Here is a 12,021-nt window from a genome sequence, read left to right as displayed (position 1 = left end):
TCATAGAAGGTGAGTTAAGGAAAAACAAAGAATGAAAGACAACTAAATGAGTTAGGGGTTTAACTTTGTTGTTCAGGAGCATCCAGCTTTTAGATGAGCCCCAGTGGGAGCTGGCTGGGGCTCAGGAGCAAGGGCAACTTGCTGTCTGGGTCCCTGATGGGGTCTCTCTCTCTCCATACAGGAGAGGCACCTTGGGCATCTTCTGAGCTGCCACTACTGGCAGCCCAGTGAGTTGCGGCAAGCTGGTCTTGGGCAGTCAGTTGGGTCAAAGACTTTGCCTAATAGTCCCATTTATACTGTCCCTGTGCATGACTCACAGCGGTTCTTAAATGACTGAAGTGCTTTGATAGCAGGATTAGGTGCTGAAGTCACTTGGCATCAGGCCTTAAAAGATATGCTTAAAGATGCAGAAAGACATATTATGGTATTTCCAAATTAACTAACTCTGGAAATCAGTCATTTGTTTTCTAACCACTTTTGGCATCAGTAGGCATTGGCAGTGCTCTCTGCATCTCCAGGAATGTCAATACCATAAGAACACTGCTTCCCAAGTGCTTAGGAAAATTATACCACTGACAGTTTACAGTCTGATAATCAGAAAATTCTCTCCACCAGACTCAGGAAAACATCACTCTAAATCCTCACTAAACGTACACCTGTTCATGCACAATGAAAAATACTTCCACTGTTTCCTGTTAAATTAGAAAAGGTGTGGAATCCAGAGCCAGAAAGGATCATGGGGCGATACAGTATTACTTGAAGGGGCTGTTAGCAGATTGTCCCTCCAGCTGAGCCAGGGACTTGTCTTTGACCAACCCAAGTCATCTAAAAAGGTACACATTCTTCTGGAGACGTCAGCATAGAGTTTTGGCTGTTTTCCCTCATTGCGTTCCAGTGATCACACTCGTAAAAGCAGGACTTATTCCTAACCAAGAGTTCAGCTGCCATCAGCTCCAGATAATGGCTACTGTTAAGCCTTTCCCTTGGACACAGTACTTACTGTTTTCTTCCCATTATTAAATCGTGACTCAGAGCTCCTCTCAGACCAACTATGGTGACACCCAAATTCAGAGAACATGTAAAAGTAATAAGATTATTTCATTAGTGAGAAATAGAAGTAGGAAAATCCATGTCTAATTAGAGAAAAAAACCCCAACTGGATGGGCTGGGGTAGAGTTAAGTAATAGAGAATAGTTAGAGAAACAAATAAACTATATTTATAGTGACAGTATATTAATAGGCTGTAAATGGAATGCATCCAAATCTGAGGAGAGCTGTCAAAACCTAGTGAGAGGCAAAGAATGAGAGGTGCTACAGTAATACTGCTGGTAGCACACCATGATATGGTTTCTAGCTTGGCACAGGCCTGCCAGAGCCCAGCCACCTTCTTCCTCCTCCACCTGCTGGAATCAGCACATCCTGCCCAATCCTTAATCTGGGGATTTTCCCCCAGCACATGGTTTTCTCTCCTTTTTTCCTTAAATACAGTTATTAAGTGACATTTCCTTTCTTCCCTAAGCAGTCTTTGGGAGAGGTGTTGTGGTTTGCCCTTATGAAATGCCTCAATCATCCCAGCTAGCACAGAAAATAAACATGCGACCTCAGAGTGGGGCTGCAAGGCTGCCCAGGGTGGTGATGCAGAGGGGCTGAGTGTTTTACTGCTCACTGCTCTCAGCTGGTTTCTCTGCAGGGCAGGACCTGGTGTTGCACTCCCTTATCCCAGCAGTTCTTTATCAGTGAAATCCAAGGCTGACATCACACATGCAGTTTATTCCTGCATATACTTTTTTCCAAATGTCATAATTTTGAATGAGGAAAATAACATTTTAGCACCAAGGCAAATTAAAAGAGAAGAAACAAAATACATTTCATGTTGTCATAAATCTTTAAAGAAAAAAGACTTTTTTGTTGTGAGAACTATTTTTTCATATGAAGGAACATAAAAATAAAAATTTTCCAACTGGAACAAGACCAGACCTTGATTAAGAGGGTTCTTTGCAGCTCTGGGATAAAGGGCAAAAGGCAAGGAAGAGGAGCTGCAAAGTTGTGTTACCATGGCCACTTCACTGCTGGGGAAGGAGTTAATGTCACAGTCATACCCCAACCCTGGTACCCAGCCGAGACCAGCAGGAGGTAATTTTTCCTTTGAAGCCAGCAAGATGGCCTTGTAAAAAGAGTTACCTTGTGTCTCTTGGTAAGTGTATTGCCAGCTGATTTAGGAGTCTTGCTCACCGTAAGTAAGGTTAAAATCTGTGGAATCCCTGGATCTTCCTCTCCAATGTAAGTATCCTTAAAGGGAAAGTGATATTTTTGGTGTGATCATGACAAACTAAGCGTATTGGATCAGATTATTACATTTTTCAGAAGAAAGAAACTGTTAACACTGTCTGAATTGAACGAGAGCAATAAGAGATTAAATCTAGTCTGTGCTTGATGCAATGCCCTGTAAGAGTGCTGCAAGGATCTCGGAAGAGATTATACAGCAACTTCAGCATTATGCTTTCTGAACTTGTGGGGATTGAATTATTCATTAATATCACGATGCCTGACTTTTTCCTTTTTTTTAATTTGAATAATGTTTTTTTCCAAGCCCCAATTCTTGGTTGGAAATTATAGAATAGCCCCCTTGGTGTGTGACAGGGCTTCCATGCTAAAATACTTCCTGACAAAAACTGGAATTACTCCAGGTTTTGTTTTACTTGGGTTCCTAACCTTTAAGCTGCTAATCACAAACACATATGTGCTAAGTGCTCTATTAATATCCATTTTATGGGCCTACTGCTTTTTCAGAGCATTAAATGCTCTTGAGGAGCCAGGGTAAAATGAATGCGATGGGGACTGGCATTTGGCTGAAGCAAAACAGAGCAGCTGTCATAGATCTGGTGGTGTTACTCTCGGAGAGAGGTTGGTTGGCTAATGCTTGCTGGAGGAGAAGGGATATTGCAGGGGGATCATGAGCAAGTTGTTTTTCTTTACCTGCCTTTGCTCTGAAGCACGTTTCTTTGGAGAAAGAACACTCCCCTTGGATGGTTATTGGTGCATTTGTAAGGCTAAGCACTTGGCTCACTTTTTAGTTACACATAACTGCATTGTGTATAGATTTTGCCCAGGTTTTCCAATGTCAATAATCTTGCCCTACTGTCAACTCCTACGTGGACAGACGACTGGCTTTGAATGGCACCTCTGAGACAAGGTGCAGCCTGGGGATTTGGGACACACGTGGCAAGGCAGCCAGCTCAAGTAGTCCCTGGGCCCTTCTCAGGAGCAAGTGGTTCCTGTCCTGCTGGAGACGGGGTTCAGCTCTTGTGGCAAGAGCCTTCAGCTACGTACAGCTTTGCCACCTTCTGGCAATTAAGGATCTCAACTCTGGCCCAACTCATCTGGTTCCAAGCCAGGAAAAAATGGCATTTGTGTAGCAATTCAAAACATTGATACTACTGAGGATAAGAAATTAAATTATTCTACTTAGCTGGTGAAGACAGCTTGACAAACAAAAACTCTTTGGCCAGTGAGCCGCACTAGACAGATACTTAGAAATACACTTTTTGTTTGGTTTCGGGTTTTTTTCAAATAAGATGAAGTAGCTTGAAGGAAGGGATCATCTCATACACCATCCTCATTGTGACAGCTGTGGGTAGTGGGGCTGCGCTACAGGCATGATATTGACTACTGATATGAACTGTGAAGTAAAGGCGACAATGAGGTTACATGCAGATGTATGTGCTGCTTTTCAAACTCACTAGACCGTGGGGAGGGGCAGAGCACAGGATCAAGTCCTCACTAACTCATTAGTCCATCTCATGCTGCTGTTCCATGTTGAAAGCTCCTTTGTTCAGTAAAGGTAGGAAGATGACACAAAACAGTACCCGTTGGCATCCCAAAATCCAGGCATGACCATGTCATCCAGGAGATCAGGGGTGTTCCAGAACAGCATGTTCTGGGATGTACTCGGGGACCAGGGAAGGGCCATCAGCAATGTTTCACTGAGAAAATGTAGGCCTCCTCCCAATCCAGACTAGTTTATGATCTAACTTTTTTGGTTTATATTTGGATTTTAAATGTGGTTTAAAATTTTAATTTCCTATCTGTGTAAGCTCATGTTTCACTTTTAAGTGTCCATTCCTGCCTAGCTGCCTGCTCACTCTTTCTTTCCTTCTCTTTCTTTTTCTTTCTTCCTTTCTTCCTTCCTTTCTTTCTCTTTCTCTCTTTCTTTCTTTTTCTTTCTTTCCTTTTTCTTTCTATGTCTCTCTCTTTTCCTCTTTCTTTTAGAAGCAAGACTTTTCTGAACTTGAAAGGTAATAAATATTGGAGGGGGGATTTCACTGAAAGAAGGATATTTTTTTTTCTCACAGATAAGCTTATCAACACAAATGGAAACCCTTGTCTAACTCTTAACTGTAGGTTTTCATCTGTAGTCAATTTTAGGTGGTTTAGTTCATTTGGTACTTTTCCTGTACCACTTAAAGCTCATTCTGCTGAAGTGCTGCAAATGTCTTTGGTGACGTCTCTGTACAGAGTGCATTTTTAAGCCTTGGAGGAAAGGAAGACCTTTTAAAACATATGTTCCCTTGTTTGTGAGACACACAGTAACATACAAAATGCATATTAACCCAAATGCTTTTATGATGAAGACAGTTGCTACAAACAGTAAATCACGTTAATCTATGGATGTATACACAAAGGAATATTTCATTTTCTGTTGCATTTTAAGGACTTCCATTGCCCAAAACTCAATTTGAGAAGTAAGACATTGGTTCTACTCTTTTATTATATTTTAAACAAATCAGTCCCTAATTTTTTCTGCTCTTAGGCTGGTGCTAAAGCAGATTAGGAAAGTCTCTTTTGGCCTAGGAACAAAATGGTAAGCTTCAAATATTGCAACAATGTCTTATGTCAGTCATTTACTGAGATCAGGTGTTGGTCATCAAACCTCATAGCTTTACTTCATTGTCTTCTCTTGGAAATATCTGCACTGCAATAAGCATTGGACATGCTGTGGTATTTGTTCTTCCAGTACATTCCCAAAAGTGTTTAACTTATTGCTGAGCACTAGGAGCAAATCAAAGCTGACTTGTGGCTCCAGTCACAAAAAAAATGAGAGCACAGAGAATTTTAAGTATGAAGCAAATACAGGAAACTCTCATCTTGACAGTGGATAAGAAGCCAAAAGAAGAAAATTAAAATTGCATGATGAAAGATGAAAAGGTTGAAGTCACTGTTTTGACTAGTGGACCTTGCAGGAAAGGTATTTGAAGAAAGAATGAAATAGGAAGTTAAGCGGGTGAATATCACATAAAATTCACCACAGATCAAAATATTACTTTTTTTGCACATCAAAGGCAACCCTTTTATTTTCATAGGTTATTTAACCCCACTGGCAATCTCTGCAATGCATAAATATTTTTGATGGCATGCAAAGTGTCTTCTTAATGGTGTATAAAGTGCTATATAGTGAGCAGGTTGAACAGTATAAATATTCATGTCAGCAAAGATGCTGTCAAACTCCTGAACTGACATTATATCAAAAAATGAAAAAATGACAAGGTTATTCTGTTTTGTCAACTCCTTTTTCTCCCCTAGTGTGGGACCTGGCTGCATGGTCAGGGTAAAGAAATGCACCTGGAAGATTGTGTTTTGGTTCAGGTACAGGGAATTCAAATGAAAGCTCCTCAAACTCGACAGTTTAATTTACTTCTCTTAAGCTCTTTAATACCAAACTTATCAGTTCTCTCTGTTAGGCATTAACTTGTTAAATGAGTCTTAATTATACATAAGCAGATGGAGATTTGAATTAAAATTACCTTACACTCGAGTGGCTTTAGTTCATTACAACATATCTTCCTCTTAATCATTTAGGCAGTCTCATCATCTTTCATATAGAAAGTTATTAAAGTATTCTAATTTCCATATTTCTTCAGATACATCCACTATTAAATGGCACGTAATACACATTAGTTGGTGACTTATACCATGCAATAGTTAGTGAATTATTCATGTCAGTAACAATTTTTATACTTTTATGTCATCTGTATAATTTTATTTTAAAGGGTTTATATTTACAGAATGTCTCATATTTTACCTCATCTCAGTTTTCAACGCAAGGTTGAATGCCTCACCATTTTTGCTGGTATGAAAAGGAACAAAATCCACTCTGGTTTTTGCACTCACATTGACTGAGGAATGAAAGTGGATCCAAAGTGGCTCCCACTCCCAGACAAGTGGATGTTTACTGGGTGCCTTGGAAAGGCTTGGGAAAGAGACAAAATTTCTAAAGAAAATCACAGGTAGTCTCCTTTTCTTTTATCTTGCTTTGTCAGTATCATCATCTCTGGATTCTCCAAAACCAAGATGCTCCTCAGGATTTTTCTGGCCCCCCAAATTAAAAGAAGGTTTTGCCTAAAGGGAGAAAATTATTGAAAACTTTTGCAGGTTTCAGTGTGCATTACCTCACCTGGCTGTTTAATTAGTCGTCTAGGTTAAGAGTTTATGTTAGCTCCAGGAATAGAGAGGAGACATCTCCAAAAGACAGCTGGTTTCCCTCTTTAGGAAAGGTATCCTGTGGAGGACACTTGTCCAGCTAATTCAGATTGGGCCTCTAACTTGTACGTAGCTTTAGCGGAGTGAAAAAAAAGTCTGTCTTAAATTATGTTAATGTCTTTCAAAAAAGGTATGGACAACAGGTAACTAGGTATGAAAACCTTTTTTTCCACTGTTTTTAAAGGCTCCTGAATGCATATGCTGAGAGAGTCATGTGTCTCTTTTAGACAGAGAGCAACACCAAGCAATTTAATCAACCGCTGCTATGTACCTCCTGGGTAAACTCAAGAAAGGATTGGACAAAAAGTGGCATTTGAGTTCCAGTAAGTAATTTACAGCCATTCACACAGGAAAGACCAGTGGGACTTTTCAAAGACAAAAGCATCCAATATTTCCTGCTAAAGGCATCAGACTATTCTCAGCATCCCTTTAGCTAATATATTAACCAGGTATCTTCAGTGTCAAATAATGGGTCTATAATACAGAACTAACTGTGTTATCTGGATGATGGAGAATGACAACTCAGCCAAAAGGCTGAGTCTGTACTGCAAACGCTGCAGCCATCATCAAGCAAAGGGACAAGAGGCTTTTGCAGAAATAAGATATTGCCATTTACATGAGTGTGTTTAAAAGGAAAGGAGATTCACAGCGTCCTGGGAGTCTCAGCAAGACACTTGGGCTATGCAACCATTTTACTGTCCAGCTCCTCTGGAAACCTTGTTGCACTTTAGTGTAGACAGTTTTTTTCCGCCCATTCTCTGTTTAACCTCTTCATTCATGACCTGGCCAGTGTGGCAGAGTGTACCCTCAGCAAGTTTGAAAGGATACAAAACTGGGAAGAGTGGCTGACACACCAGCTGGTTGTGTTGCCGTTCAGAGGCACCTGGGCAGGCTGGAGAAATGGGCCAACAGGCATGTCCCTGCATGTGGGAAGGAATAACCCCCTGCACCAGTATATACTGGGGGCCAACTGGCTGGAAAACAGCTTTGCTGAAAAGCACCTGGCTTTCCTGCTGGACACCAAGTTGAACACGAGCCTGACTGCATCAACGGAAAGTGCTATATCCAGTCCTGGGCTTGCCCACACAAGACAGACATGGACGTGCTGGACTGGGTCTAGTGAAGGGCCGCAAACATGATTTAGGGTCTGGACCAGCTGTCATAAGAAGAGAGGCTGAGACACCTGTGGCAATCCAGCCTGGGAAGAGAAGTCTCAGGGGGATCGAATCGATGTGTATAAATATCCGATGGGAGAGAAGATGGAATCAGATCGATCCCTCTCAGTGGGGCTCAGAAACAGAATAACAGGCAGTGACCAAAATTTGAAATACAGGAAAACCTGTCTAAATGGGGTGGGGGGTGGGGGGGGGGCGGGGAACAACAAAAAAACCACCTGTCTGATGTGAGTGGTGAAACACTGGCGCAGGTTGCCCAAAGAGGTCAGGAAGTCTCCAGCCTTGGAGATACTCAAAACATGACCGAACACATCCATGAGCAACCTGCTGTAGCTGACCCCACTGTGAGCAGGGTGTTGGATGAGGTGAGCTCCAGAGGTGCCTTCCAGCCTCAGTGTTCTATGATTCTATGATCAGTGATAAATTACAAGCACAAAGCTCGTGAGTGCAGGTGAAACCAACAAGAGCCAGTCAGTCCTGTGGGCTGTATAAGTCATCAAGTGCTTTGGCTCCTGACTGCAGCTCACACACACAGAGCTTTTGTCACATTTTCTGTATGAAATCCAGCCCATTCCTTTCAAAAGATGAAATTCAGCAGTATACTGAAGGATACCAGCAGCACCGTTCCAGAGCATGTGACCTCATCAACAAGCAAAGCCCATCTTATCCCAGTCCATATCTCCACAAGGATGGTTGAATTAAGTCCCCAAACGCATAGTCCTGGGGCTTCTGGAACAAAACATTGTATTTTCAGGGTGGTTTGTCTTTTTTTTTCCCCACAGGCAACCTGCAACCACTATGTGAACATAATGTTAACTAATTGCATCATATTAGCAGTTTGACATTGCATCTTACTAATGCTTGTTTTTCCAGGATATAGAGTAGAAATATAATCATATTAACACTCTGAAAGCAAACACAGAGGTGGTATAAATTGTTAATGCAATCTTCTTTTAAGCAGCTTGTTTGAACAGTGCATTGGTGTGTGAGAAAATGCCAGCCTCTCAGTCTTTCCAAATAGTGCAGTGCTTGCAGTCCACTGTAGAATAAATGTATACGTTCTGTTTAAGGTAACAGATGTTCATCTGCTGTATGTTCCCAGGAGCACCCAATCTTTTGCCTGCATTCTGCTACCATTTGTCTGAGACCCACCTGTGAGCCAGCGCAGCATTTTCTTAGACACAAGGTTGCCTCGCTGACATGTCATGTACAAAAATGGTGGGGTTTGTTGACGTATATTCCTGTAAGTCTTTCTCTGTTTTCCCTTCCTATGAGTGGGACCATTAATTCTTCTGACTTGCATCATCTGACTGAAAATGGCAGCCTCCATGCAGAAATGCTGCAAAGCTGTTTGGATTCTTCAAACTCTGAAGATCAGCATTTAAACAAACTAATTAAGTTTTCTGCTTGCTGCCACTGAAAGCCTCAGTCAGGTATAATTAAAACTGAGCAGCAGATGACAGCAGTGGCATTTGTCAGAATCATCCAGTGGTTCAAATACCAGTTCTGACAGAAATGTCAGGCTGATAACACTCCCATCTTCCCCATGCATGCCAGGAAAAGCAGGAAGAACTTTTATTATATATGCCTGACCGATAACCTTTATGAATCCCAGAACACCAAATGCAACACACAAAATTTCATTATCCTAACAGGGGATGCTTATTTCCCATGAAGTAAAACCTGCAGCTCCTTGGGCTTCCTCGTAGTGTCTGCACCTTTTGGGACACCCTTTTAGAAAATCAAAGAGGAAAAAAAACCCTCATCCTGAAGTATGGATGACTCCAGCCTCGCAGACAGCTAAGCTGGAAGGGATTCCTTAGAGGGTTAATGAGCTGAAACCAAATCAACATATTCCTTATCCAGAAAGGGCAAAGCCATAACAGGGCTGTGTAAGCTATCCTTGAGCTGTACAGAAAGGTGAGGAGACAGAATCCTTTCTGCACAGACTTTAAATTGAACTGTTATTGCTAAAGATCACAGAACAGCAGAGTAAACAACACAGACAGCCGAGAACAAATGAACAGGGAAAAATTACTTCTGAAAACATTTTGAGATTACATTTGCTGCAGCTTCATACGCAGGTTTCCCCTGTTTTGTCTCTTCAGTTTTGCCAGCACATTTATAATATGCTCTTCCTGCCACTCTGTCTTTCTGGCTTGAGAGTACGGCCATTTTCTTCTTTTTCTCCCCCCACCCCTCACCCCTTGTTTTAACTAAATGGAGAGCAAAAAGGAGAACACGTGGGAAGGGGAATCAGTGGCACTTTGAAGCGGTAGCCGTGCCAGTGTTGTCTCAAAGTCCCTTGGCTCTGCTCTTGCCTGTAGCGATTGCGTGCTGTCTGCCTGTTGGCCAGAAAGCAGCCCTCGTCCCAGCAGCCCAAAGGGAAGGCACCTGCCAGTTGTGCCTTCTTCGCAGTCCCCAGGGGAAGAGCCATGCAGTGGGTGGCCCAGCGCCTCGGCCTGAGGGTGCTGAGCTGGGGCAGCGGGGTGAGCAGGGTGCTGCTGCTGCTTATCATTCCACTGGGCTGAGGCAGGTCCGTACAACGCGAGCTGGCTGCAGGGAGCAAGTAGCTGTGAAGTGGAGGTGCACGTTGCAAATGCCTGAGTGGGCTGCTCGGGATTTTTACTTACTATAACTGAGCTGCAAAGACGTGACAAACCATTAAAAATAAGCTTGGACGCTGCTATTGAGCAATAATTATCTTATGGTCACAAAAGAAACCACCAGCCCTAATACAGTTTTTAAAATGTTGTATTTGTAGAGGTGAAACTGATCGTTTACTCTTCTGCTTCACTACTCTTACCATCAGGAAAATAATTTCTCCTGGCCATAGTCAGGCCTGAGGCCATGTTTTGATGTTTTGCCTGAACTATCTTGAGAGGTTTTCCTCCTGGGGATGTGCAAATATTTCATTATATTGCTTTTTTGTATGGCTGGTGAGCAGGTTCTTATCCCATCTACCCACAGGAGAACTTGTATTATTACCTCAGCTCTGCAGCAGTTTGGATTTGCAGACAATGATCTGTGATCTGGTCGGGATCGGTGTTTCTCTATTGGTGTCAATCTCAGCAGACCACGTCACACTGTGCCACACACTGAATGCAAGGGCATCGTATTCTGCCTGAGCTCTTTCCTTAGTAGTAAGTAATCAAAGAACATTTACACTTTTCCTTTCTTTTGACCTTTATGAGATATGTAGGCACCTTAATCAGGATGTTTTGAGATGAGAGCAAAGTCTGGAAGGATTCTATTCTGGGATGTAAAGGTCTCAGGGATCATCCTTAGTATTTGTGGCAGAACTGCAACAAAATTAACATATTACAACAGATTGTGTCAGGCTGGATTGTAAACTTTTCTGAAGCAGGGTGAGCAGAAAGGTCACATTCCTCATCAGTTCATATACCAGGCTTCATGAGGGTATCTGAAGAGGTTAAATTCTTCTTCCATGAAATAAACCCAGAGTTTTCCATTTTCAGGTCTCAGCTGTGCCTCTGAATTTCCATTTACTTGGAGCAAGGCAGCTACCTTCATTACACAGGCACATTATTTTTGTTTCAGAAAGGAACCTTGTTTAAATTATTACACGCCATTAGCAAAGGCCCTTTTGTGGTGACTGCAGTTAATACAGAGTTCTTTCCATCTTGCTCACCTACACACGAGTGCATATTGTGCCCTTTGTATTCTGTCAACTGAAGGACCTGTAGAATGATCTCTGCCCCCAAAATTGATTTAACACCTTTTGCTATTATGCAAATAAAATGGGAAAAAATAGTTTCCTGATTTCTTTCAATGAGCTGAAGCTGGCAGCTCAGGACTGCTTACTCAGGTCGCAGCGTATAATGGGAAATGCCTACACATCCGTGTCTGTCAAGCCACACAATAGGAGCGCCGCTGAGCACTGTGGCACCGTCAGATTCAGAGCCAGGATAATGGCATTGCAGCTCAAGTGGAAGGATGAGCTTGCCCCGGCGTCACCCTTCAGCTTGCTATCGAAGTGACAGGCTATTTTCCATTGGTGGTTTGGAAGTATTTTTATTTTATTAATGCTCTCATCAAAGAACAAAACCAGAGTTTTCTCTTCTGTTAAACACTGCTGCAAAACCTCACAGCTCCCAACGGCTTTGTCTGGGCCCACACTGACTTTGGGCAAGCCAGGTAAATCCATGAGCTTCCCTTCCCTCGTGCCTGCCTTCGCCTCCACATGCCTGGGCCGGTGAGCAGTGCCAGCTGGCTGAAGGTGTCAGGCCACTGTTTTGGAGATGCAGCCTGCTCTTGTGGAAAGAGGCAGCCAGCTTCACCAGTGCGG

The sequence above is a fragment of the Falco rusticolus genome, chromosome 5 (assembly GCF_015220075.1).
Source record: "Falco rusticolus isolate bFalRus1 chromosome 5, bFalRus1.pri, whole genome shotgun sequence".
Lineage (NCBI taxonomy): Eukaryota > Metazoa > Chordata > Aves > Falconiformes > Falconidae > Falco > Falco rusticolus.
This window is presented reverse-complemented; position numbering follows the sequence as displayed.